The sequence below is a fragment of the Triplophysa dalaica genome, chromosome 21 (assembly GCF_015846415.1).
Source record: "Triplophysa dalaica isolate WHDGS20190420 chromosome 21, ASM1584641v1, whole genome shotgun sequence".
Taxonomy (NCBI): Eukaryota; Metazoa; Chordata; class Actinopteri; order Cypriniformes; family Nemacheilidae; genus Triplophysa; species Triplophysa dalaica.
In genome coordinates this window covers 3,184,749-3,211,448 of record NC_079562.1, presented here as the reverse complement: position 1 = coordinate 3,211,448, position 26,700 = coordinate 3,184,749, and the positions used below count along the sequence as shown (strand labels likewise).

The 26,700-nt window shown below is 37.1% G+C and overlaps 1 long non-coding RNA gene across 1 annotated transcript; it reads left to right on the top strand.

Moving 5' to 3' along the window:
• Positions 1-256: 256 nt before the first annotated feature.
• LOC130410575 (uncharacterized) lies at positions 257-2,156 on the top strand. The gene is made up of 3 exons (XR_008905027.1): positions 257-570; positions 1,318-1,404; positions 1,522-2,156. It is a non-coding gene; the product is annotated as an uncharacterized LOC130410575 (long non-coding RNA).
• Positions 2,157-26,700: the final 24,544 nt, after the last annotated feature.

Sequence of the window (26,700 nt, the reverse complement as noted above, 5' to 3'; positions counted from 1 at the left end):
AAGATTTTCCATTTATGACTTTAAAAAACGTGACGTCCCTTTCAATGGACGCAGGGTTCGAAGGGGTTTAAAGTAATTCTCTGTCTTCAAGACCCAGAAGAAAAGCCCCAAAAGATGAAGTCTGCAAGAGATAGTGGACAATGCAACAGACCAGATTTCAATGCATAGATGTATGTAGATGCCACATTGACTGCTGAACGGTACATTAGGTACCCAGCTCCCCATTAACATGTAGGTATGTGGCGAGAGGGTCCTCTTGACCAGTTCAATATGGCGCACCTAATGACAAATTGCATCAACGGGAAACTGTGGTGTCTACACTCTAAAAAATGCTGGGTTATTTGTTTAACCCAACAGCTGGGTTGAGCCTGTTGGGTCATTTTGTTGGGTTATTTTCTCAGTGTTGGGTCATTTTTTGAGTAACCCAAACGCTGGGTTAGCAGTCGGGTCCAATTGAGTGACAGTTGAGAGAGTAAACCCCTCCCACTCCTCGACGCGTTAGACAAACTCTACCTTCGCGGGCATTTTGATCCACCTCATCTCGAAAAGTTGTTATTCGGAGAAGAAAAGGTATGTTTACGAGTTTTTAATGTATAAAACTATTACTGTACAAAAAAAATGCAAAAGTATGCAAAATTCGGCTGTTCGCATTAGGTTTGTAAAGTAACGTTACAATCTAGCTTCGTTAGCTTTGTATAGCTAGTCTGTAACGTTATGCCCACGTTGTTCTAATTTACAGCTTTTTAATCATTTAAACTTCATTTTTGGTCAACATTTCCCTTTGAAATTTCTGACTCGTGTGAGTCATTTAGTTAAGTAACTTACGCATCTTGATATTAGTTTAAGGTCGACACGAGAGCGTCGTGTAAAAAGCAAACATCCAGCATTTTATTTTATTTTAAATACCGCTAATGTTCGGTGAGGGAACTTAGTTTTAATAGTCTTTTAGACGAGAATGTAGTTGTTAAGAACACAAATACGTGATTTATATATAAACATAACGCCTCTTTGAGAATTTGTTAAGACGCTGTCGGAGGTGTGAGCATCAGGCTGTCAGCGGTCGTGGCTCCGCTGAGAGCAGCTCTATCTCGGCCATTGCCTCGGGAATAGCCGCTCTTATAACGTTAGTGGTTAACAATGCGATATAATTTATTTTGGGTATATGAGACGAACAATTGTTGCTCTTTTTAGACTTCTACTTATTCCCGAGTGTGTCGAATTAGTTAAGAGTTGTGTTAACGTTTATAATATTATTTTTTAAGACTGTATTTCACTTTCTGTACTATATCCCACTCTTCTTTTTTCCCACACTGACAGGATGCAGAATAACAGCTAATATTAATGGATCATTCTATTCAAGAGAAAGTCAACTGGAACGTGGATGTTTTCATAACAGGCTTAAAGGTAAACATTATTTAGGTAAAATGTTAATGTACTTCTTTATATGTTTATTATAATCCATTGTGCTCTGGGCAGGCCAGTTTCCTTACATTCTTCTCTTGTCTCTTTTTCTCTTTATAGATGAACAAATTGATAAAGAAACCCTCCTGCTGCCACTTCCAAAAGTGCACACCACACTGTTGTCTACAACTCCTAGGAAAAGAATCCTCTTAAGTAAGACTGCTCCGTGGATATCTCACGTTAAGCAGTGCTGAAACCGAAAGAACTAACGCTCTTTAAAATGTTTTGTGAGTTTAGGGTGTCCCTTTTTCACATCCATAACGCTTGTTTATTTATTTTTTTATAGAAAACTTGTGCATAGACTGATATTTTATCATATAAATGCGGTTCTATCAACAAGGGTTTAGTAAAATACTTTTCATAGTGTTTTTATGTCGCATCCATAACGCTGGAATTGCCCTAAAGCATTTTACTCGTGCCACTTTGTTAACTGTATATGAATTTTTGAAGTGTTAAGTTGTCTAACTATTTATATTTACTTGTGCCACTTTAATAACCTTGTTAAATGTATATGTTAAAATCTAAACTAATGTAATTTATTGAAGTTAATTTTCCTTAAATATGTATAAACATACATTTCATCAAAGTGTTTTATATGCCATTTTATTGTTCATTGAGCATAACATATTGCATGTTTTTATGAATTCCTTTTGTCTTGCATTTTGATCCTTAATAAAACTTTTGATTCTTACTGATGCCTCGAGTCTTTCTCTGTGATTTTGTTATTATTATTTTTAAACATTTCGGGTTTGTTTTAAACCAGCAATGTAATTTTTAAGCAAAAGTTGATTTAAATAAAACAACCCAGCATGTTGGGTCAAAGATATAACCCAACTGGCTGGGTTAAAATAACCCAACGCTGGGTTTGTCCATATTTGACCCAACGTTGGGTTACCAAAATAACCCAAATTGGGTTGTTTTAACCCAGCCTTTTTTTAGAGTGTATGTACATGCATACAGTTGCATTGCATCAACGGACAGCATGCACAGCGCATGTTGCTGGCAGTGGAGTGTTTGTGCGTGCCAGTGCACAAATCCAGCACACAGTGGTGATTACCAGCACATGCAGCTGGGATCAACTGCACCTCCCCTACAGAACTACGCTTGGTTGTTTGGCCTAAACAAACCCTTTATTTCATTATTTCCCATTATCAAAGACACAGATAGTGTGCATGTGCTTCAAATACGAAATGGCAATTCAAGTTGTTTATAAAGCAGGTAAACCACAGGATTAAGCTTTGAAACACTGAAGATGCAAAGTCGCCCGCTAAACCATCTGTGCGGGATCTTCATCATGCTCGCTCCTGGCAGACGCTCAGGCTGGTTAAAATGCACTGACACATTCTGAAGAAAAGGACAGATAACATCATCAAGTTTACATCCACACCAGCTTTTGTACATCGGTCTTACCAGCATTTTGTGGTTGTGTCTTTTTGTGCTTTGTTTTCTGGGTTTTATGTATAATGTATGTTGTATTCCTTACGCCAAAAACAGTCATACTGTGATTTCTCTTTCTTTAATCCTCTCTTAGACTTTCACATATAACTACATTTAAATACCATCGATCACATCTCTGTTGACTGGGTCAATTTGAAATAATCTTAAATATGAAATATTGGTGGGTATATGATAAAGAGCTATTTGTTTCGACATTTAAACAATGAGATTTAAGTAGAAATCATTCTTGTTGTCATTTTCATGACGGAGAAATGAAAACAATTTTAGTACAACTCCACTATATGAAATATTATCAATAAAATCTGTATAAATAACTGTGCTTTACAACTTCAAGGCCGTGATAACAAGCTGCTGAGATGTAACATTACAGTTGACTTTCACTAACATCAGTCATGGAGCAAAACTGAAAAGCAAGCGGACTGAAACTTCCACACTTAAATGTCTACGGTCTGTTTTCAGTTAACCGCGCGTGGACCTCAGGAAGAAGTTAAAAGAAGCTCAAGGTGTCATACGTTCAGTTGGAAACTCGTGCTCACCAAACGTCACTGACATTCATGGAGGCCTCAGACTCAAGTCTCGCAGTTGAAGAGATGTAATGTGAAGCAGATTCACAGCAGAAAATCTGCACCGAACAAGAGATGAGAACTAGTGTCAGAGTCTGGTTTCTTTCATTCTTTCTATGTGTCAGAGTGCTTTGATATGTCCAAAGTGAGATGTGATGGGATCTTTAACTCTTGTGTTTATAGGAGTAGTTAAAGTAACATGCTTGATTATGTGACGCCCTCCACCGCAGCCCCGCTGTTGCCAGACCCTGTGCTGACGGCAGCTTTATCTAACGCCACACAGAGCTTCCCGCTCCAACCTCAGGGGCTTCTGGAATGTTACCACTGGGGATTCTTTAATACTGAGGATTTTTCCTTTAAAGAAGGCAACCAACAGATGCAAGAAGTCAGGGAATTCCAAATTCCAATTTCTTGTTTGTCGTTCAGTAATCCTGTTACCAGCCCTGTGAATATGAAACGGTGTAAACATGGAAATAAACACTTTCTTTTTCGGCTTTTTTATGTATTCTCTTTTCTGGGGGAGTGGAAACAGGCCTCGGATGAGGACCTGTTGTGACATCTGCAGCAAACGGTTGAAGATTCAGAAACATGAATCTTCATGATGGCCGTAGCACGTTTATTATTGTACAACAAAAGCTTCTGTGTTTCTGAACAACATTGAAAATGGAAGGCATGAGAACTTTGAGAAATTGCTTTGATGAAAAACCTACACATTACAACTGAATTTTGCTGCTTGTCCAATTTGATTAATTTAAATAAGTTAAATCAACATAATTTTTTGTAAAATTTTGTCACAACATGATTTTTTTATGTTCAGTAATGTAATTGAATCCATTCATATTGGCACTAAATAAATGATTTGTGTAGGGTTAACATATATTTGCTACAACTAGACAAATGAATACGCATGTTTTGCGCTATTTTCTAAATTAAGTGTTGTTTTATGCGTTTTTCAGTAAAGATAGACACTTGTAAGGGTTTAATGTTCAATTACCTATGAGATTTAGAGGAGTTTATTATGTTTTTAAGTTTTGTGTGTTTAGAAAAGCGTTTCCTTTGCTTAGGTAGTGGGCAGTTAGGGTTTCTTCTTAATTTCTGTTAAACTTGGTCAATTTAAAATCTTTTTAGAAATAAAAGATTATTGTACGTCACATAAACTAAAAACAGTAATGTTTGGAATGCCAAATGAACATATGAAACATTAACATATAATAATCATGTTTGTTTAACATTATATTATGTAGTAGGCACGGAAAAATAAATAAAATAACATGACTAAATTCTTTCTATTATGCATAGCAAAACATTATTCAGTAGGTATGACACAAATTTATTTAATCGAGACTTCTTAAAACATTTAATTCATACAACAAGATTATAAAGAATCATTTCACATAACTTAGATTTAGTTCGAGCAATGTAATTAAATTTCGTGGAAATGTTTTCCTTAATTTTATTAAGTTTGTTCAACAACTTTGTTTCATGAGTGTGTCATTTGTGAAATTTAAGGTTGGTTGCTCAGATGTTGCTCTTTTAAAGCTCAAAAGCTTTGATGGAGTTTTCAGTTCTCATAGTTTCATTTGAAGTATCAAACTCAGATGTTTCTCCAAAAAGTGCTTAATACAAATTAAGAAACAATGGAGACTGCAGATTGTAGAGTTAAAATAATTTTGGGTAAATTTTAGAAGAAATGTTTGAGTTCATATTGAGATCTTCAATAATATTGACTTTTGATTGCAGACTTGACAAATCTCTTCTGAATGACAAAGACAATTGCAAGATTTCTGACTCTTTTTCTCAGGAGAAACAGGTGAGACACAGATGAGATTTAAGCAAAACTTTACATTTCATTTAATCTCAAAGAAACGAAAAAATTAACATGTAAAAAAATCAAATTTTATGGGAATGCATTGAAATAAAGTGTGGTTTTGAATCACACACGTACGCCCTCTAACACATACGTTTCATGCATACGCTAACATGCACGCACAGAATACGACATGATTTAAAATGCATTCAATGCTTCAAGGCCATTTGGTTGCACAGAGATATTCGTGCCGTAGACTATAAGACTCCCAGTGGGGTTTGAATATCCAACTCTCCTTTTGCTTTCATAAGATCGTACAATAACACACAGGGCCTATCTTCAAACACAGCATGCTGATGACATGCAGACCTGAAGCAGGGCCCTATGGGGGCCGGCGCTCGGAGGTGGCTGTAACAAATACGGGGGGGTTATTAGAAGAGTGCGGATGACATTGGGGCCCACCAGCTGGGCAGATACACACTTATCTGCCCCTCAGGTTCAGCTGGCTGGAGGTGTGGAATACGCCGGCGCGTTTGCTTGAGGACCTATTTAACTGTTTAATGATTTTCTATTGATTTTTAGGGGCAATGGAGAGCAGGATTATCCACAGCTAAAGGGAGAACATGTTATTAATTGCTAAGAGAACATTTATATTTCTTTATAAGCTCTTGGGAGTATTTATCTGGCCTGTTACTATAGCTTGTGCTGTAAAATACTCATTAAAAAAACATCCATATTAGCCATGAAACAAACCACGAGAAAGAAAAATCACTGAGATCTCGCGGAAATCTCAACATGAGATCAAATTGAGACCTTCCCTTAAAAGATAAAAGAAGTTTATTAAAGTGTGCTTTTTGCCTACTCCCTTTAAACTTAAAATTAGCATAAGTCTATCTTTTTATGTACTTATTGAAACAGTTCCAAAGTAGTTCAAAGTCACAAGTATGCTTGATAAACTAAAAAGTCGGCCCAAAAGTATTGAATTAGTACACTAAAAAGTGCTTGGTACATAAAGCATACTAAAAAAATTAATGAACTGTCATAAATTAACTTAAAGTACATTTATTTTTTGTAAGGGTTTGCTTTTTTCTTAAAGACGTAACACACAGGATTTCTGCCAATCTCATAATAATCTTGAGTACCTATATAGTATTGCATACTTTTTATCTTCGAAGAGAATTTAGTTTGATCACGTTTATAAAAGATAGATACAGCTGTACGATTACTTATGAAATCATGAGGCACGTGTGGGGGGGAGGGGTAGGCTGAACTAAAGCACATTGTCATCAAAACACAGACGTCAGTTTCACTCACCGCATGCGGTTCATGTACGGCATCTTTTAGCGCTGGAAACGCTCCATAAATCATCTCCAAACCCAACGTTATATCCACCATTTATGTAACATTCATCACCCAAATGCAGCGAACAAGCAAACACCTGAACTACACGAACATATGCTCTCTCTCTCCTCCACACAAATGAAAGGGACGTTTGCGCATGCTCCTTCTCCTGCTCTCCTGTGGCTGTGCCGTCTGCTTTTCCGGGAGAATTGTCCAATACGGCACTAAGAAAAGTTGTTACAAAACAGTTTTATATATTTAAAAAAAACTTTACGAAACCTGTGCGATCGCCGGGGGAGAGTGGCACAGATATAATACTTAATACCCCCAACTCTTTTTTTGACAAGATGACCATGTTAAGTACAAGAACATGCACGTTTAACATTGTAAAGAAGTCAGAATGCATGACACATCGTTGCCCTTTTAATTTCACAGAAAACCATCACATATATGCCTGCTCTAGTGTTTCATAAGATATCTGAAGAATGTCTCAAACTGTGCTCACATGTCATGTTTTCAAAAGAAATCTCTACATGAAGTTACATTTGTATCTTTGCCTGGATGTTTGACTGTATATAATAATAATAATAAAGACAGAAAATTAAACACACAAACACAAAAAACTGTCCTGACATGTAAAGCCTTGATGCTTATTTAGACAGTGAAAAGAACATCAAAAGAATGAAGATCCTCATTCAAGGTTCACTCCGGAGCACTGAATACATGGTTAGCGGCCGGCAGCAGACTTTGATTTGTTTTTGGATACTGGTTGGAGACAGCTGTGTACGGGACGTGGCAGGTGAGACGAGCAGCTGCCGGCTCCATTGTCCTGAGATGAAGAGCGTGACAGATTTTGACATCAACCGCCCACACAGACCCCCATCACACGGTAACTGTCTGAAGTCATGTAACACGCCAACTCCTGCTTGCTTTATGTTGTGCTAAGGCTAATATATTTCACTGTACACCCCCAAACATGAACACATACTTACACACTCGGTCAACGCTGCACTTGTTTCCAACTCAAATCTGTTTGAGGTTTCTGTTGGCCATACTGGTCTGCTGTTAATTCTTGGCTACTTTTACATGTTCATTCACAGTCGATTACATGCAGGTTCAGGAACTGCGCAAAGACTTATGGGGGTTCAGCGGCCGTGTTCCCAGAGGTTATTCATTATAGCTCACGAAATAAATGTTTCTTCTATAGAAGAACTTCGATAGAAGTCGCTTAAGAGAAACAAAAAGAAACAGATGAGACAGTTCAAATCCAAGAAGAGCATGGATGTGCAAAATTAATGTAGATTGTGAAGATCAAACAATCTGGATTTGGGTAAATTTGATGAGAAAGTTTATATAGAAATTTTTAATAATATTGACTTTTGATTGCAGACTTGACAAATCTGAGCTCTGTTTTACAGATTGTTGATATCTCTTCTGAAACTCGACTGACATTTGTGACACTATTGCCTCTTTTTCTGGACGCAGCAAAAGTTTCCGTTTGCTCTCTTTAGAATTTCATTGAAACTTTGAATATCACATACTGTATTTCCCTCAATCACACGTGCAAACATAATATCTTACATGGACACACAAGAATCTTAATTACGTCTTCAAAAACTAGAGGAAGAAAGAAAAAAACTCCTCTATTTTTGAATTTCCACTTTAAAGACAAGAACGATACAAGTGCGCGATTGGAAACGTTGAGTGCGGTGACAGAAGTTGACCCACTGTGTTGAGCAGATAAGACTCAAACCATCAGAAGGAAAAAAAGAAACTCTGATGATCAGTGCGTCTTCAAGCACACAGTGGGAGTGGATCTGAAACAAATGAAACTCTTTGAATCTTGCGTTTTTTAATATCTCCAGCACTGTAACATCAGTAAGGTGACATTTCGTCAGCGCCATCTAGATCCAACGCTGGCCATGGCGCTTTGGCAATCAATTTTCACTGCATAATAGCCCGCTAGTGTGTACGACATGAATCAAGCGAGACCGGCTCTCCTCTCCACGAAAGGTCTTTGAAGAAAGAATGCTGAGAACTTAAAGGTAAACAGAGATCAAAATTCTGCCATATCAGTTTATTTAATATCAAGCAATGTTTCCCATTGCATTCATTTTAACCATTAAAGGGAAAGTTCACCCCAAAATAAAATATTCTGTTATCATTTATTCACGCTCATGTGATTCAAAAATTGTATGTGACTTCAGTGGAACGTAAAAGGAGATATTTTGAGAACTGTCCATATTTTGTGCCCATATAACAGAAGTCAATGGGGATCAATGTTGTTTGGTTACATACTTCAAAATATCTTCTTCTGGGTTCAGAAGAAAGTTATGCATGTTTGGAATGACTTGATGGTGAGTAAATGATCACAGAATTTTCATTTTAACATCTATACTTTTACATGTTCCTTCATAAAAATGTGGAGGGTGCCCTTGCAAAACTCTTTTTGGTCTAGATGGTTGTTATTCAAATATCAAATTGTTTCAGATGTTTTTTTTTTAGAAATAAATAGACACAAAAAAGACAATTGTTGACATTTATAGCATAAGAATGGATGAAAGAATAGTTTAGATATCTTGGAAGAATACAATGGGAAATGGAATTAAATCTTTGTAGGGAATTTAATCTGAGCTCATTATGATACATTGATGAGATCTTGTTTAATACTCCAAAACACATTAGATTAGAATAAAGAAGCTTCAATAAACTCTGCTGAAAGAATAAACAATTGAGATAAGATGTTATTTGTGATTTTTCTTTTCTGTGGAGTCAAGCAAATGAAAGTGACTGGGGTTTAATAATGAGTAGTTAGCTCTCAGCATCTCTACTGTTTCATTTAATCAATTTCATTAAATAGATATAAACACAAATCTTAATTTATGATCAGAAAATGACTTAAAAAAATGTGTGCTTCTTAAACATTTTTCAACACGTCGCGCTTTCGAACATCAGCATTTTGGAGAACATGGCCTCTGGTGCAGTGATGTGTCTGAGAAAACTAACAATCTACCAGAAACACGTTTAACAAACGGAGCAACTCTGCTTCCTTATTTCCATCTGTATACTATCACAGGGCTGTCAGCATACAGATTGGCCCGCGGTTCAGTGGATAAAAGAAGAAAGATTGTGTTGAGTGAATAATCTCTCAGTTTACACAGAGAGACGAGTGTCAGTTTGACAGAGTCTGGGTTGCAAACAGGTTTGAGGATTCACGCACAATCCCATCGTCTCTTTAACTTTGGACGAGGAAATGTGAAATCAATGGTACACCCATGTCAGAGATTGTTTGTGTGGGTCTCACTGGCTCAGAAATGGAATAAAACGCAGATTTTTCACCTTAAAGGAAACAGAATGCGATCAAGAGAAACTGAACTTGCTTTAGTACTTGCATGAATCACTGTGTTGATTTGACATTTTTGAAGGTTAACACCTTCTGATGTCAAAGGGTTTAGAGATGTACTAAAGGAATACGGTGAAATACTGTGAAAGAAAATAAATAGAATAAAATAGAAAGAAAGAAGAAGAAACACACAAACAAACAACAAAAACACAAAATGCACTTCAATGCAAATACTTTCACAAAGATTAAACTTGATTTTTACATTTTTATATACAATGTCTAAGTAAAAGTTAAAGTAAAACTTATTGTAAGACATTTCTAGTTATAGTTTATAATCTTTCAAGTTTTTGTTGCACATATTTTCAGACAACAATCATAAGTCTGATAACTAAAAATGGGGTAAATGACTGACTGAATGCAACAAATCTAGATGGTTTAGGTTTCAGTGGTTGAACTCTAGGTGGCAGTATTACGAAATGTCAAATAGTAATCGAAAAAAACTTTTTTCACCTTCTGAGTCAACATTATTTTACAGTAACTAAAAGCAACTTTAAGTAAAAAATGTTGAAGTGGTTCTTAAGGTTATAACCTCTGATGATTTCTGTTATTTCTTACTTGAAATTGAAATGCACACCGCACAATATAGCTCCGTTCCAAAACCTACTTTTGTAAGACTTTTAGCTATATGTAAACCTCAAACCCCCAGCATGTGTTACTTGTTGACACTTGAAAAAATACACAAGAATCATGCAATTGGATTGGATTTATTAGACAAAAGTAGTAAAATACACTCAGAGGTCAAGGATAAACACGAAAAGTTTCAATAAAACTTATTTCCATTGTTGTTCTTGATGTAATGCACAACTTCACTACTAACTATGGTGACAGGTTACCTTGGTAAAATACAATAATACAAATTCACCCAACATCCTAATACATACACATACATTAATACATCATTCTAAAAACCAACTTTTAACTTTTGAGCCAAAATCAACTGCATTTAAAATACTTTTGATGTTCACAGGCAATTTATGGATCTCATTTCCTCGTCATTTGTTAATCTTTTGTCATCCCAGTGTGTGAATGTAGAGTAACAGATACACAGAGAGCATCTTCATTAAGCGGTTTAAACTCGGCTCCTTGATATCCAGCCTCCACTTCATATGCAAAGGAGAGAGAAAAGCGCTACAGTCTTTGGGTAAACACTTTCTTACTCATTTAACCTAAAGTGACAAGAGCAGCAGGACCGAGGCCAAGCGCGGGTGACGCTAGGTAACGTGTAATGCATTTAGGTTCCTTTGCACCCAGTTGATTGTACAGTACGAGGGAAACCAAGAGGCAGAAAAAGAAATGCTACTTTTCATTCTCTTTTACATGTAGGCAAGACACAAGTATTTTGAGTAACTTCTCTCCTTTCGCTCTATTCATACTGATACAAACGAACAGAGGAGATTAAAACGAATAAACATGTACATAAGTGCTTATATTTGTATGGTCATTCATGGACCAAATCTGCAAGAAAAGTTTATTTATTCTGAACAATTTTCACTATTCAGAATTGTGTTTTCATGACATTTATGTATGACTTTCTTCTTCAGAACACAAAAGAAGATATTTTGAAGAATGTTGCTAAAAAAACATGCAATCCCAATGATTGCATTGTATGGACATTGCTGAGACATTTCTTAAAGTATCTTCTTCTGTGTTCCCCTGAGGACAGAGTCATATACATGTTTACAACCTCATGAGTGTGAATAAATAAAAAAATATATATATTTTCACATAGATATTCTGTTTACATCTTAAACATTTTTTCCATTATTTTGTATATTTAAAAATTTAATTGATCATCCCTGCGTATATAATTATCCATCTCATATGACTTTTTTAAGTTTGGGTTAAGTCAGCAAATTAATTTTAAAGCCACTGTTTATGTGTTTTATTTCACAACATGAATCATATTTTCATAACTCATGCCGAACATAAACACCCTCATCCGCAAACAAAACACACATGGTTTCCTCTGGTGTTCTCGTTCTGCCATGGGCAGTGTTCTGCTCTTGGCGGTCTCTTATTAAATAAACAGCGCTGCAGGTAGCTCCCAGGCCCATGCAAAATTAGGGCCTGTTTGGTTTGAATCTTTTTTCATAGAATGAATCAACCCTTAAGCCCCATAACGTTGCTGTAGCGATTCTGCCAGACGGAGGTCCCCGTGGTCCAGACCCTTCCCAGAGCTTATATCAAAACACAGACCCCTCTCAGTCTCTCTGTCACACCTCTCCTGAGTGCAGTCATTTCATTTATGAAGTGTTTTTTTTGCTTGTCATAACCTTTTTTTGTGGTATTTGCTCAAAAAAATTGCTGCCATTTTGAGTCTCAATAATATTCCGGTCCCTACGCACTGCATTGGCTTACAATGCAAGATTTTTGGTGTGTTTAATCGGCCGCCAAATACTGTAAAAATCACCGGATAAAAGAAATCACAGAGGACATTACTTTACACACACACTAACAAAGGAATGTGCGATAACATGCCAATGATTCGGACCCTGGGAGCTCAGTGGGAATGGGCGAGGTTCCAGAAACATCCAAGCAGCCGCCTTCTTCCCCTTGCATCACCGTGCCATTCTCACCACACTCACTAACTCTATTATTGACAAACTATGACATCATTTCCTGTCTGTATGTTCACAAATGTGTCGTATACCTACACTATACAGTTTTTTTTCCGACTTTCAAAGATTGTCGAGCAGAAACGGAGGATTCACCAAATCTTGGAATCGCAAGGTTGGCATGATCCACACCACACATATGAAGAAATGATCGATGATCCAGCTGTTAGACATAAAGCATGCTGGGAAATGCTTTATCTCTCTGCTTACATGCATCAATGCCATTTCAGAGATGTGTAAGGTGTTATAAATTACATCATCAGTTCATGTTTCTTCAGTAAAATTGGGTTGTGAATTCTCAACATAAACAGTTTATGAAAAATGTGAATTTGCAAGATTTGTGTACTCTTGTTTATTTAATTTATTTACTGAATACAAATTTTATTGTTCTTTTACCTATTCTACTAGGACATCTATAACAATACTTGAAGACCTCTGGGGTTTGGGCCAAAGTTTGAGTGATAATATCATGTTTTTTATGCCAAATCTTATTTCAAAACAAACATTTATCTGACAAACCTTATTTAAAAAGTGATCCCATTAAAAGATTCTTATCTCAACTGTGTTTCCGCAGCGGCTCAAATAAACCACATGGCTCTCGAAAAAAACACAATTACCATCTGAAGCAGACAAGTCAGATCTCTTGAAGTTAGTATAAACTTCACAATTTCCTCATTGTTCCACTGGATGAAAATGACTCCTAACATCCATGCGCTTTCATTCTCCTGCCTGCCTAGGAGTCGAAAATGAGACTTTATGTTTCATACACGGCCCAACTCAGCGCCTTCGATAATCCCGCAAATGAAATCGATTCTCTTTCTCCCTCTCACCAATTCAGATCCCAGCAGGGTTTCCCATATGTGACCGTAATGAGGAACAGCAAAGTCAATCCCTTATATCGGCATACCTGCCTCAGCAAAACATCCAATCCTTCTGTAATTACCCAGAATGCAAACAGACACACTGTGTCAGCCCAATATTTTCTTGAATAACGTTGTGTATTATATCGGCATTTCCATAAATATTGATGCATGGATTTAATGCACTTCATTATACGGTTCTCAGAAGTATGGGGAGTTACACAGAAAAATACACTAAGGGTAAAACTAAACAAATAAACAGGTTTGTTGCTTCGGTTTTTTACTTCATCTTAAATCTCAAGAGACAGTCAATAGTGATATCCCCAGAATGCCAAATATTTCAATGGTGCCGTGTGCACTCTGAATTAGAGAAGAAACTGATTTTCTTCACAATTATCTACGAGTTCTGCAGTGATTTTCCAAGAAATTGCTTGTTTCATGTTTATTCTGCCAGTTGTTTTTAGTGTGAACAACTGTGTAATTTTTGGCTGCTCCGGCCAACCAAATTAGATTATGTTAGCCCACTCTATAGTATATCTTCAGGTTTCACTGGAGGAACAGATATCTCATGAAACCCACAGTCTGACTGTTTCATGTATTCATTTCTTCTGTATAAAGCAGGTGGATGTGGTCAAATCCTCAGAAATGCAGATACTGATCCTCAGTATCAAGAATTTAAATGTGCTTAATGTTTCTGTATTGCTATAAAATTCAACTAACATGCAAAAAGACAAACATTTCTCAGTTTTATTTCTTGTAAATTGCATGTCTGGAGTGAGAAAAACTTTATTCAGGTGTGCTAGTAAACTTTTAAACTATAAATAAGAAAAAATACTTTTAGGTTTTTTGCATTCCCTTTTCAGAAATAAACATATAATATAATATTATAAAAATACAAAAAGTATTTATGGTCTTCTTAGATGTGTAATGTAGTTATGTTTACTCTATTAATATGTGAAAAGTTCACAAAACATTAAGAACCCTACACTTACATTTTAAAATGATTAAACTAGTTTATCAAGAGTATACTTCAAGAAATGAGGATACCCAAACGTTACTTCCGGTAGACCTCCGCAAAGAATCTGTTGAGTACTTTTATATTAAATTGAATAGAATTAATATATAAAAATAATTAACATATTAATAGGAATATAAATTATTATATTAAAAAATAAGTATTAAAAAAATATTAATTATAACCCAACACAAACTGGAAGTAAACTTCGGGCCAGCATCTGCGTCGGATAACCATCTATAAGAATTGAGTATTAACTATCAGTACACCTATAAGTTCACTTGCAGTTGTAGTACATACACAAAATGTAGATGTAAAATGGTTGTGTACTCAAAGTTTAGTACAAAGTAGGTATATTGACGTATACTTTTTTTGTACGTGTCTTAAAAAACTCCTTAACCCTATTAAACTGCTTTATTTAATTTCAATTAAATGGCACAGAACAGCTTAACAAAGCTTTAGAACCAATGTCGTACAACAACAGCTTATCATCAAGGTGTGAGTTTTGTACAATAAAGTGTGATTGGTCCTACTTTTTATATTACATTCAATGACACTGACAAATGTGTGCTTCACCTATAGCACAGTGAAACCTCCAGACTACATACATCACTTCATAGATTTCTGAGCAGGAACGGAAGATTCACTAGATCTGGGAAACACAATGTTGTCATTAACCACACATGTAACGAAGAAAAAAATTGCGAATGATCCAGCTGTTAAACATAAAGCATCATGGGAAATGCTTGTTCTCTCTGCTTCCTACATCAATGTAATGTTAGAGATGCCAGATGTAACGTACACGTCATTTTATCACAAGCATCCTTTTTTTTCTTCAGAAAATTTGGGTTGTCATCATTATTGATGACATGTCATTGTTTGTGCTTGTGAATTCCTGGGATTCTTTCTATTGAAAATGGCATGTGGATAATAGCCAGAGTGACTGAGGTGAGTGTGTGTGTTTGCGTATAAATGTGTGTGTAATGTGTCAGTCATTCAGCTCAAGGGTCTCAGGTGTGTGTTATCTCTGAATTCACCTCTGGGATGGTCTTCGCCAGTCATCCGCTGCTGACTGGCAAGACAAAATGAGTGGCTAAACGGCCCTGCGCTGAACCCAGCATTCAGAGAGGAAATCAATTATTTGACCCCCTGTACATTTCACAGCACATTTTAAACATGATGGGGTGAATTAAACCCTGTCAGTAAAGACTCTTCTTCCTCCCACAATGACCGGCGTCTCCCCGCACCGCGGCGCGCTAATGCATCTGTCCAAGGCGTATTTTTCGCTAGACCGAGGAAAGCTCCAGCGCCTCTTAATGCGCTTCTGGGTGACAGGATGAACACTCCCTGTCCACTCCACCCAGCGTCCTCTCTGCCACCTGACAGCGAGGATGTGACAGGCCTAATGGAAGCTGATTACCGGGAAGCATCTATTAATTTAGCCCTAATCACAACAAAGAGAGAGGCAGATACTTAACAGCTGTGAAATGGCAGTCGCTGCTCGGAAATGAAGCTCAGGGAAACGGCAGAGGACAGGGGGTTAGCGTCCGGGCCGCTATTACCTGCTGCTTTTGTGCTGATCGTCGGCCCGGCTTAGCTGCCGGTAACTCTATAGGCGACATTAACCATCCACTTTACCTGGGAAGATCACAGTAAGTGCTGGTGGACGTGGGAAAAAAAGAAGGAGATTGCGGCGAGGGGATTGTGATCCGGGTGAGAAGCTGCCTGTAACAGGTTTAAGCTCGATGGCTTTGTTTGTTGAGGGTGAGAGAGCGCTGAGTGGCGGATTTCCTAACAGTGCTTGAGAACAAAGTGTCCAGGTGATCTTTGTTTGGAGAGGCTGGAGAGAGGAAAAAATACTGTTAACAAGAACATGCAAAACCACACATCCACTTAACATGTTCTTTGTAAAAGGTGACGGCCTGGTGTGGACTGATACACAAACCTTGGTGAAAAAATTGTTGAACACATAGAGCTCAACCTGTCAGACTCCTGAAAGGTCAACAAAGCAGCAGACGAAGAGCACTCCAAAATTTCTGCATTTTTATTTTAATGTCTGTTGAATTCCTTACAAGAGCAAACCTCAGGTCTCAGGAGCGACATAAACAACATTAATGTCAGTATCCATTTTTACACTCCTGCACATTAACATTAGTGTAAGTAAATATTAGTATTGTGCAGTTTCAAAATGAACACAAACTTGTTTTCTTGTAGTATTTGAGGTTGGAAAATATTGCATCTTTTTAGTTCAACTGATCAAATTTCGTCCAGTTTGGGTTTTTGTAAAATACATGCAAATAAGAAGATAAAAATAAATCTTTGTATCTCATTATATCTTTATTTTATTCCTAAACAATTGAAATCAAAAGTAAAAAATATAAATGATATTAATAATACATTATATATTTAAATGAATTTTTTTTTAATGATAAATGATATACATACATTTTTTTAAATATTTATATCAACTTTAACAATGCTATAAAATACCTTTTTTATAAGTTTTTCATAAAGAACCTTTAACATCTAAAAACGTTTCTGTTTCACGAAATGATCTTTCACTATTAGAAGTAAAAAATAATTGATTTTAATAAGACTTTAATAAGTCTTTATGCTTTTGTAATGAGATGATGTATGAAAGATGTTGTGTTCATGAAGACAGGTGGATGTTAAGATTATTCCAAAATAATGAATGGGCATAGTGCCCGGGTGTCTGTGTTTTTCTTAAGCAGTATTAAAAAAATACATAGTGAAAATAATGTCTGGATCATATTTTTTAGACCAGCAGTATTATGGGATTATTGGACTATTCATCTGGTGACCAGTTAAGTTTCTTTTCACATTTCTGTGATTGCGTTGTGTCTTTTAGACATGACACTGTTCAGCGCCCGAGTGGCTAATAGGTTTTAAGGGTCTTTTGGCAGTCTTGTTGTGGTGGCTATTGTGGAACTCACAAGTTGTATCTTACAATGAAACAATTCACTAAACCAACTCAAGGCGGATTTCCTATTCTCCTAATTATCTTCCTATTGTGCGCCACTTGGCCGAGGTGGGTCACTGATGCTGAGAGAGAGAGACAGAGAGAAAGAGAGAGATGGGGTAAATGTTGGCTCCATGGTAGAGGCTCCAAGCCAGAGCAGATCAGTTACCTTTCATTTCATTTTTAATTATAAAGTCACAGTGCCAGCATCATGAACACAGGCTCCTGAAGTCATGTGCTCTCAGGACGCCAAGCTAAACCAACCAGAGCTCAGAAAGAGTTCAATTAATGGAGTAAGCCTGAGCTCTGAGCTGAGATAATATGACAAACAAGCCAGAACATTCTGTTTGGCGTCATATGAATTAATCAGTCAAACAGCAGTGGACATGTTGAGCTCACAGACGTTTAATTCATTCCTGAGGGCTGATGAGGAAGCTGATTAAATTAAGAATCTCTTTAAAGGGCCAAGCCAGACGTCTGAGGGGGGAAACAGACTCATACAGACTGACGGGCAGGTACATCAGAGGGGATGGGACCACACCCAGCACTGCAATAATGATCCGATAAAACACATGGAGATGACCACAAGTACAGGATTGATTCACTATTTTTGTAGGGACTATTAACGTCTATTGTTTTATTTTATTGCAATCTCAAGTTTTTGTGTGGCTCCCAACAAACAAGATACACACACACATACTTTGGTAAACTTGACTAAAATAAGCTAAAATTTTGACTAAATTTTGCCTAGATTTTGACTAAAATTTTAAAATTAGCAAGAAGTCCCCAAGAACTACACTAAAAGAAATGGAAACAGCTAAACATTTACAACAATGTCAATCCTATACCTTCTATAAAGCATTAATTTATATAAGATTATTATATTAATATGTAAATAAATTAAACAAAACCACACATTTCTGAAAGGTCACATTGTGAAGGAGATCATATCTTCAGATGGCAGAAACTATGATTATGCTGGTAAATGCTTTAGTCCCAGAATATGGACGTTTGGAATAGTAACATGTATTTGATGTGATCATTGAATTTCATACCCATCTGACCCGTCACTGACCCTGATGTAAATGCAAATAACGTGTTACATCATCCTATAGAAATGAATCAATAATAAATGTTCTGGTTAAAATATTAGCATTGCATTTATTATCTCAATTTCTTTCATTATTGAACTCAATTATTATTCAAAACACCACCTGTGTCATATTAAAAATCACACATCAAATAAAGCATCAAAAGTAACCAAATAGTAATATGGACATTAGCTTTAATATATTGCTTACAAGTACTAAATAATATAATTACTATTTAAATACAGAATTACTGTACATTTTAAATGTACGGTACTCCCAATATGACATCTTATGTAACCGACCCTGAATTATATATAATATAATTAAGTCTGATGGCTTTAGAGGGATAGTTCAACCAAAAAGGAAAATTCCGTCATATTTTACTCACACTCAGATTGTTGCAAACCTGTATAAGTGTCTTTGTTCTGCTGAACACAAAGGAAGATATTTGAAAGAATGTCAGTAACCAAACAGATCTCATCCCCTATTTACTGCCATTAATAGGGAAAATGAATACTATAGGGGGAAGCGTTCTGTTTCGTTATTCACTTTCTTCCAAATATCTTAATGTTCTACAGAACAAAGACATTTACAAGTTTGGTACAATTTGAGAGTCAGTAAATGATGACAGAATTTTTGGGTGGACTATCCCTTTAAGTACGCCATCCATCACTGATATCTGAAACAGTTCAGGATCAAGCCTAAAAATGAATAATAAAATGCATTAACAGCTTTTAAGGACGATAATAATTTAATAAATGAATGTAGTTCCACTGTATATTATTATGGTTAAATCCCAATATTACATTATAAAGACGTAACTCTATATTATTATGGGCAAATTAAACTTTTGTCAACCCTGTTAACACTCTGTCTGTGTAATGTCATTTTGCGATACTCCAGCTTTTGCGTGTTACACACACACACATTTGCCATCTATAATTGAAACTCCAGCAAATTTAAATAATAATTAATGTGATGATTTTTGCTTTCTGCCTTCTGAACACTGGCTTTAACTCAACGATGGCGATTTACCTTTACGTGATGCTCCAAGCTCACTTGAGCAACAAATAAGCCACTTAAGCTTGGTTTCCATGGCAACCTCACACAGGCTTTTAACAGGCTGTTGCTTCAGCAGCCGTGTCTACTGTATTAATGAGATAATTACAACAGCATACACTCCCACTGCTGTTCACAAACGCTGCCTATTTACATAAGTTAATTACCACAAACGCACAAGTCAATGCTTCAGTTTGTCTGCGTCTTTGTAGACTCGACTGAAGCTGAATATTGAATAGCTCCTGTGTTTAATGCAGCGCAATAAATAAGTGTTAAGCATTTAAATGGGAAACTTACCCTTTTAAAATATTGCTTAAACATTGTTGTTTATTTAGGATTATAAAACAAAGCTCTAAATTCTGAAAACTCATGAAGCTGTTATACAAATAGCCAATGCACACACAGGGCCACAAGTCAGTTAATTTGCTTATACATTTTTTTTGTAAAAAATGTATAAACAATAGACATTACTTTTAAAGGGATGATTCACCAAAGAAATGAAAGATTCTGTTATCATTTACTCACCTTCAGATTGTGTTACATCATTGTAAACATATGTCTTTGTTCTGCTGAAATGCCAATATTTGGAGAAATGTCACAGATCTCGCCCCCATTGACTCCCATTTATTTTCCTATATGGCAGCAAATTGATCATGAGATCTGTTTGGTAACTGACATTCTTTCAAATATCTTCCTTTGTGTTTAGCAGAACAAATAGGTTTATAAAGGTTTGGAACAACCCCAGGGTGAGTAGCCTAAATGATGACCGAATTTTAATTTTTGGTTGAACTATCCCTTTAAAGCAATCAGACTTAATATATAAAGATATCTTAAAAAATAATCAAAATAAAGTTACAGTTACATTGAAGGAGGTACTGTTTGTGTTATCTGTTATGTATACATATATGTTTGTTTCATCACTGAAAAGCTGTCGTCACAGGGCTGGGTTCGGGTGCGCGAAATGACGCCCTCATGCTGTGCGCCCTCATGCTGCATCCACTGCGGTGCGAAACGCTCCCCCGCCAAGTTCGAAAGGTCCCGTTTTCAGCTAATGCGAAGGTCGTGACAGAGGCACAAAGGACCTGGTAGGAGATTATAGTGCTGGAATTGTAAATATTGGTTAGAGAAAGACATAAATGGGGGTGCGGCTGTGGGAAATTTCCATAGAGCGCTCTGTGGCAGAACTGGTGGCCCACCGCGGCGGAATAGATTTTCCATTCTAGTGTGTCACATTAGATTTTCGGAGGTGCTGGGTAGCAGGTACATATCATTAGTAACACTTTACTGTGGTAATGAACCTTTTTATTTATCCTCTGCTCATCTCATGAATGCATAAGGAGTTTCTGCGCGGCTGCCCACCACAGAGAGCGAGAGAGAGAGAGAGAGAGAGAAGCAGGGGTCAATAAATATTGTAGCGAGACTATTGAAGAACACACATTATTGCTAGAAGTTTAAAATGGTTGACATTATATTAGGCCCTAAATAAACGTTTGACTAACTGCAATAGCTAAGACTTTTTAAAGGAAAGCATTAAAGTCTGCATGAATTAAAAATTATTTTTGTAATTGTTTTACACAGTGGTGAAGTATTTATTATTAATTATTTATACGTGCACATTATTATCATTTTTAAAATTCATTTGCATTTGTAATCTTTAATCAAAGACGTTGACCTCCTTCCACTCTCGATACGACCTCTCGTCGCTTCCGGTCAAGGGGAACGTCGCGTGGGCGGGGCTTCAATGACTGACAGATTGTACAAATCTTTCACCTTTAAAGATCCAATCGGTTGTCGGTGGATAAAATCAAGTCCCGCCCTACATTTCCTTATAGGTCACGATAAAAAAAGACTTGGAATATTTACTGATAAATTGCACAAATTCCCAAGTAAATAAACAACAAAATCAACTCGAACTACAAAAAGGGATGTGATTAATTATTAATTAATTAAGACCTAGCCTAAATGATATGGACATAAAATATGACTATTTTTATTCCCCCCCCAAAGCTGTTTGTAAAGGTGTTCAGTTCAGCAGTAAAACTCTTTCTTGTTTGTTACCTCGCTGTGGCTCTTCGTGAACATCCAGTTCCTCTCTGGCGATGTGAGAGTCGGCGAGGTCATCACCTTCACAGCTGAGCTGAACCTCTGTTCACCAGCTCCGGGTGCAGTGGAGCGGGTCGGGCCGTTCCTCTATGCCCGGTCAGGGCCTCCCGGTCACGCCGGCGTCCTGCCTGTTCATTTCCTTTCATCTTCAGCGTGAAATTGTTGACGGTGTGGTGCTGACCCCCGGCATTTAGAGGTCATCTATTGAAATCTGATGTGCACCTCTGTATGACAGAATCTCCTTCAGGAGGAGAAAGCAGGAGGGAAAAGATCAGGATTTAATGAGCCTTGTGTCCTTATCACTGTCAGAGATTTTGTCACCGTGTTCAGCCGTAAGGACGAGGAGGAGAGGAGGTGTGTGACCACTGCGCCTGAACATCCAACATGGTTTATACTGCTTATGTCATATGTTGATATATGAAGAGTTCATGCGAAAACCTCCAAGTCCAGTCAGACAATTTTCATTATTTTAATTGGCAATTTTAACAGGATATTATGTTTTTATTTAAAGAAGAGGACGTATTGATTGCCATTAAAGAAAGATCACTGAACCTAAACATAGGAGCCTGATAAAAATGCTAATTTTAAAAGAACATTTCAAATTGCACTTGCATCTGAACTGACTATAATTAAAAACAACTAAAAACAACTAAAAACCTTAGTCATAACTCTGCATTTTTTTACTTAAACCCATACCATATCATTTCAAACCAGCATTTTGGTCATTTTACAAAGAGATTATTTTAAAACTTTATTTATTTATTGTAAATATACATTCTTGCAAATGCGCCAGAATGAGCCAAAATCTATTCTTCATCTGTAAGTGGACACAATCTTACACCCTAAAAATACAACAAAATATATTCAAATAATAAACTAATTATAAAACACTAGTGACTGTGGTTGAAAAACAAAGTGTTTTTGGAGCCCAATGGCCCCTGGTCACTTTTCACTTAAATTTAATGGAAAAGAGAAACATGGAACATTCTGGTGTGACTCGATGGTGAGAACATGATGACAGAATTTTCATTTTTAACTGAAATGTTTCCTCATAATAAAAGCATAACATATATATATATATATATATATATATATATATAAATATAGCAATATTCATGTGTGTGGTTCACTGTACGATTGCATCATCAATTTTCTTCAAAGACATTATAAACGGAAAGAACTGAAGAAATGAAAAGAAAACATGTAAAGTAGACACTGAAAAAACAAAAAGAAAGATTTAAAACATGGTGAATTTGCCCCCCAATACATCCGCCTCAAGCATGAGTCTGGAAACTTATCATCAAGAATCTAAAACATCCCCTAAAGTTGAAAATCCAGAGAAACTCTTCCACAACGATTTCTTTTCCAAAGGCTGTCCCATAATCACAAATAAATAAGTGTTCAGATGAGTTGGAGGGAGGAGAGAGTGTCTATCACACAAGCAGATAAGTGTTAGATATGATTGCTTTGATAAGAAAGTATAATTTGGCTTTTAGAGATCGCCACAGGGGTTGCAAAGCCCAGCTATGTGTTTGCTTCCTTTGCGTTTACACATTTTTATCTTCCCTGTTGAAGAGCTTTTTTATCTCCCCCGATATTTTCCTTTTTATGTGTTTTTTCCTCCCTGCCAGAAGGTACGATCACATAACCGCAAAAGCCAAGAGTGGCATGTTTAAAAGTGATGGACAAAATACAAATATTTGAAAATGTATTTCATGGCAATTATGTCACGTTTCATGGCCCCGCCGCTGCACCCAGCCACAGCCTGGATGCCTTAATTTGTATAGAAATTGTAATCATTTGTTCATTTCAAGGTGAAAATTGCATTTTTTAATTTAAATTGTATCCTGCGTGATAGGCTATTATCCAGAAAAATTGTCTCTGTGTATTGGCGTCTATGCCCAGGCGTCACGGATGTTAGCGGCCGCCTTACATTCAGAAGAGGCTTAAGAAGCGATCCCCAGCAAAACCCCGGGTTTGTTCCTCCATTAGGTCCTCCTCTGCCGATCTCATTTGCATTTTAGTCATTAATATTAATTAGCCTGAGCAGACTTTTAAATGTAAATCCAAACCTGACTGGCTTCACGGCAGAACTATCGCGGAAAGCATCTCTTAGATTCACGACTTCAGTGGCCCTTTATTCTCCAACAGACTGCTTATCTACCAAAGAAAGGAGAGAGAGACTGGTGCGAGTGTTTTGGCTTTTGGAACAGAAGAAGAAAAATAAACAATTCTCACGTCTGAACGTGATGCTGACCTCGGAGAAAGTGAAGAACTACTCGAGCTCTCCTTCAGAAGTTGAAGAAACCCTTCAACGAGGGTGCGCACTGAGACGGCGCCCTCATCTCCAAAGACTTATCCGTGGATGACAATGACATATTCCCAACCGATCGACTTGAAACATATTAATTCGACCTGCTTTTGCACATGTAAAAAAGCAGCGTTGGAATGCGTTCTTCCCAGATGTCCCGCTGCCAAAGATGAGACCGAAATCCCAGCTTACAGAGGCCTCTGCCTGCGCAAAGCCCGAGTCAAAGTCGGACGTCAGACAGGCAGCGGCACAGGTACATTATGTATCGTGCAATAATTACGGGATTTAGAGAATTATGGCTCTCCGTAAGTGCTTTCACTGTGACAGCCATGACAGTCAGGAACAGCGCGGCTCTCTTAAGACACATAAGCTTTAGAGAAGAACATCTCAAGTCTAATCTGCCTGGATCAGCTCTTCTGTGTCTCTATAAAACCTCATTTTCTTACATATATATATATATGGAGATATAAAATGAGTCATGTCTGAGACTGTATTTAGATGAGGGCATGCCCATTTGATGTTTTGTTTGTGCCCTATAGAAAAGATCTGCTGGGGAGCAATGAGATTAAATAAAAAACAGAGGGAGAAAAAATACATCTCACTATATGTTCTGTTTTGCACTCGGTAAAAGAAAGCCAGAGGTTGGTCAAACACTTCTCATCAAATTTTCTTCACATTTAAGCCCGAATGACAATGCTTCATCTAAGTGAGACAGTACTTTGTTCTTAAATGGGACGGTAACAGATCCAGCCCACGTCTGGTACATGTGGCCTTCCAGGGGCCGGATCTGAGCTGACACTTTGTTCCTGTCCGGGCAGTGTATGTAAAAATGTCTCGTTTGTGCTCATTTTTATTGCTTTAAGAAATTTCGAAGAAATTAAACCGAGCTGAAAGCTTCAAGATTTAAAACGTTTTCCTCACAACAAAGACGTTTGTTCAAGTGTGCTATAGTATACTACTTTTAAAGTAAAAATAAGACGGGACACCGTCAGTCTACTTTTCATGTACTTCTCAGAAATACATTTAAAATTACACTCACTGGAAGTATACTTGATTTATTCTGACAGACAAGTCACATTTGGTCTATACTTGCATACTCAATATTTTGCATCATACTAAAGATTTTGTGCAATTCCCGGGATCAAACCCATGACCTTGGCGTAGCTAGTGCTATGCTCTAACCACTGTTTTACTATACTGCAAAGTATACTATACTTGGTTTGATCGATATACTTAAAAGTACAAGGAAGTACAGGTATACTTGGCTTATAGTTTACTCTTTTGATGGAGTAGCCTATTAAATACATTTTTCACATAGTTGACATACTAAAGTTTACTAAAGTTTATACACTAACAATATAATATAAACTTTAGTATAAAAAGTTTATATTATTATTAAACATTCTAGGATAGCTCCTATGAGATAATTAGTCCGCCAATTTTGTTCCAAGTATAGTATACTTAGTATAAATTAGTACACTTACTAAAAGTGGATTGATATTAGTATATTTAATAAATAATACTACTAGAAAATATGCTTAGTTATATCAAATAATAACAAAAAAATACATAAAATAGTCCACAATTAAAATAAGTATACTACTAAATAATATGCTATTTTTTGTATCTGTTATCAACGTTTTCATTGCCTGTCCATTTGGTTCTTCATTTATATCTTATATAATATAATTTAACAAAACTTCTGAATTCTTCAGAGCAACTTCTAACATTTCCCTCAAGTTTTGATGTTGTGTATATTCTAACAAGTCTCAGATCTTTGACTCTCTTAAGATGTTGGAGCTTTGAAAGTGGGCTAATAAAGGCTTCATCAAAGTGTCCTTCATTCGGTTCCTGGCTCTGAATGCTGCAGGTCCATCAACCTTCTCATTCTTCATGCCTGTCCTCTCCTGCTACCTCAAAACTGACTTTCCTGAGACCCCCTCTCTCTTAAATGAGATCCAAATCTATTGCCCCTCCTCTCTCTCCGGCTCTCAGCTCAGTCCACGGCGATGCTTCTCGTCGTGGGGTCTGCCTCCTGGGAGATAGGAGTCCACCGGCATCCTTCTCTCCGCAGCTCAGGGGTTTCATTTCCATCCCTCTGATCTAAACAAGCCCATTACCGGCAGGACACAAGCCTCGGCCCCTGGAGAAAGCTCGCGGCTAAGCCACCGTGGCTCATAGCCACCTTCAATGGCCGTATGGTTGGTGCGGGGGACCACGTCTACGGCCCGGCGCTTTATCAGAACCTCCAGAGAAGCGAGGGGAATTGGCTCTTTTGGGTCTCTTCCTGTAGTCAATCAATTACAGGATCAAAAGGGGAGAGAGGGGAGGCTAACAAAGACAGGGACGCACAGTTGATTAGGCGGGGCCTCGTGGAGGGAGCGAGATGCTGAAAAGAAAGCGATGGAGGTAGACGTTCAAAGAATCGTGTAAGGGCAAAGGAGACAGGCAGAACATGAGCTTGGGCTTAATCCACAACAACCAGAACACAGGCTGGGAAAACCTCTAAACATAAACATATACACATACATTCTTCACATGTTCACCTTAGGATGTTGATGGAGAAGGCAGAGGTTATCTCATGAGAAACCAAACATAGTAAAACTTAGCAGGTGTCAAGAATATAAAACATA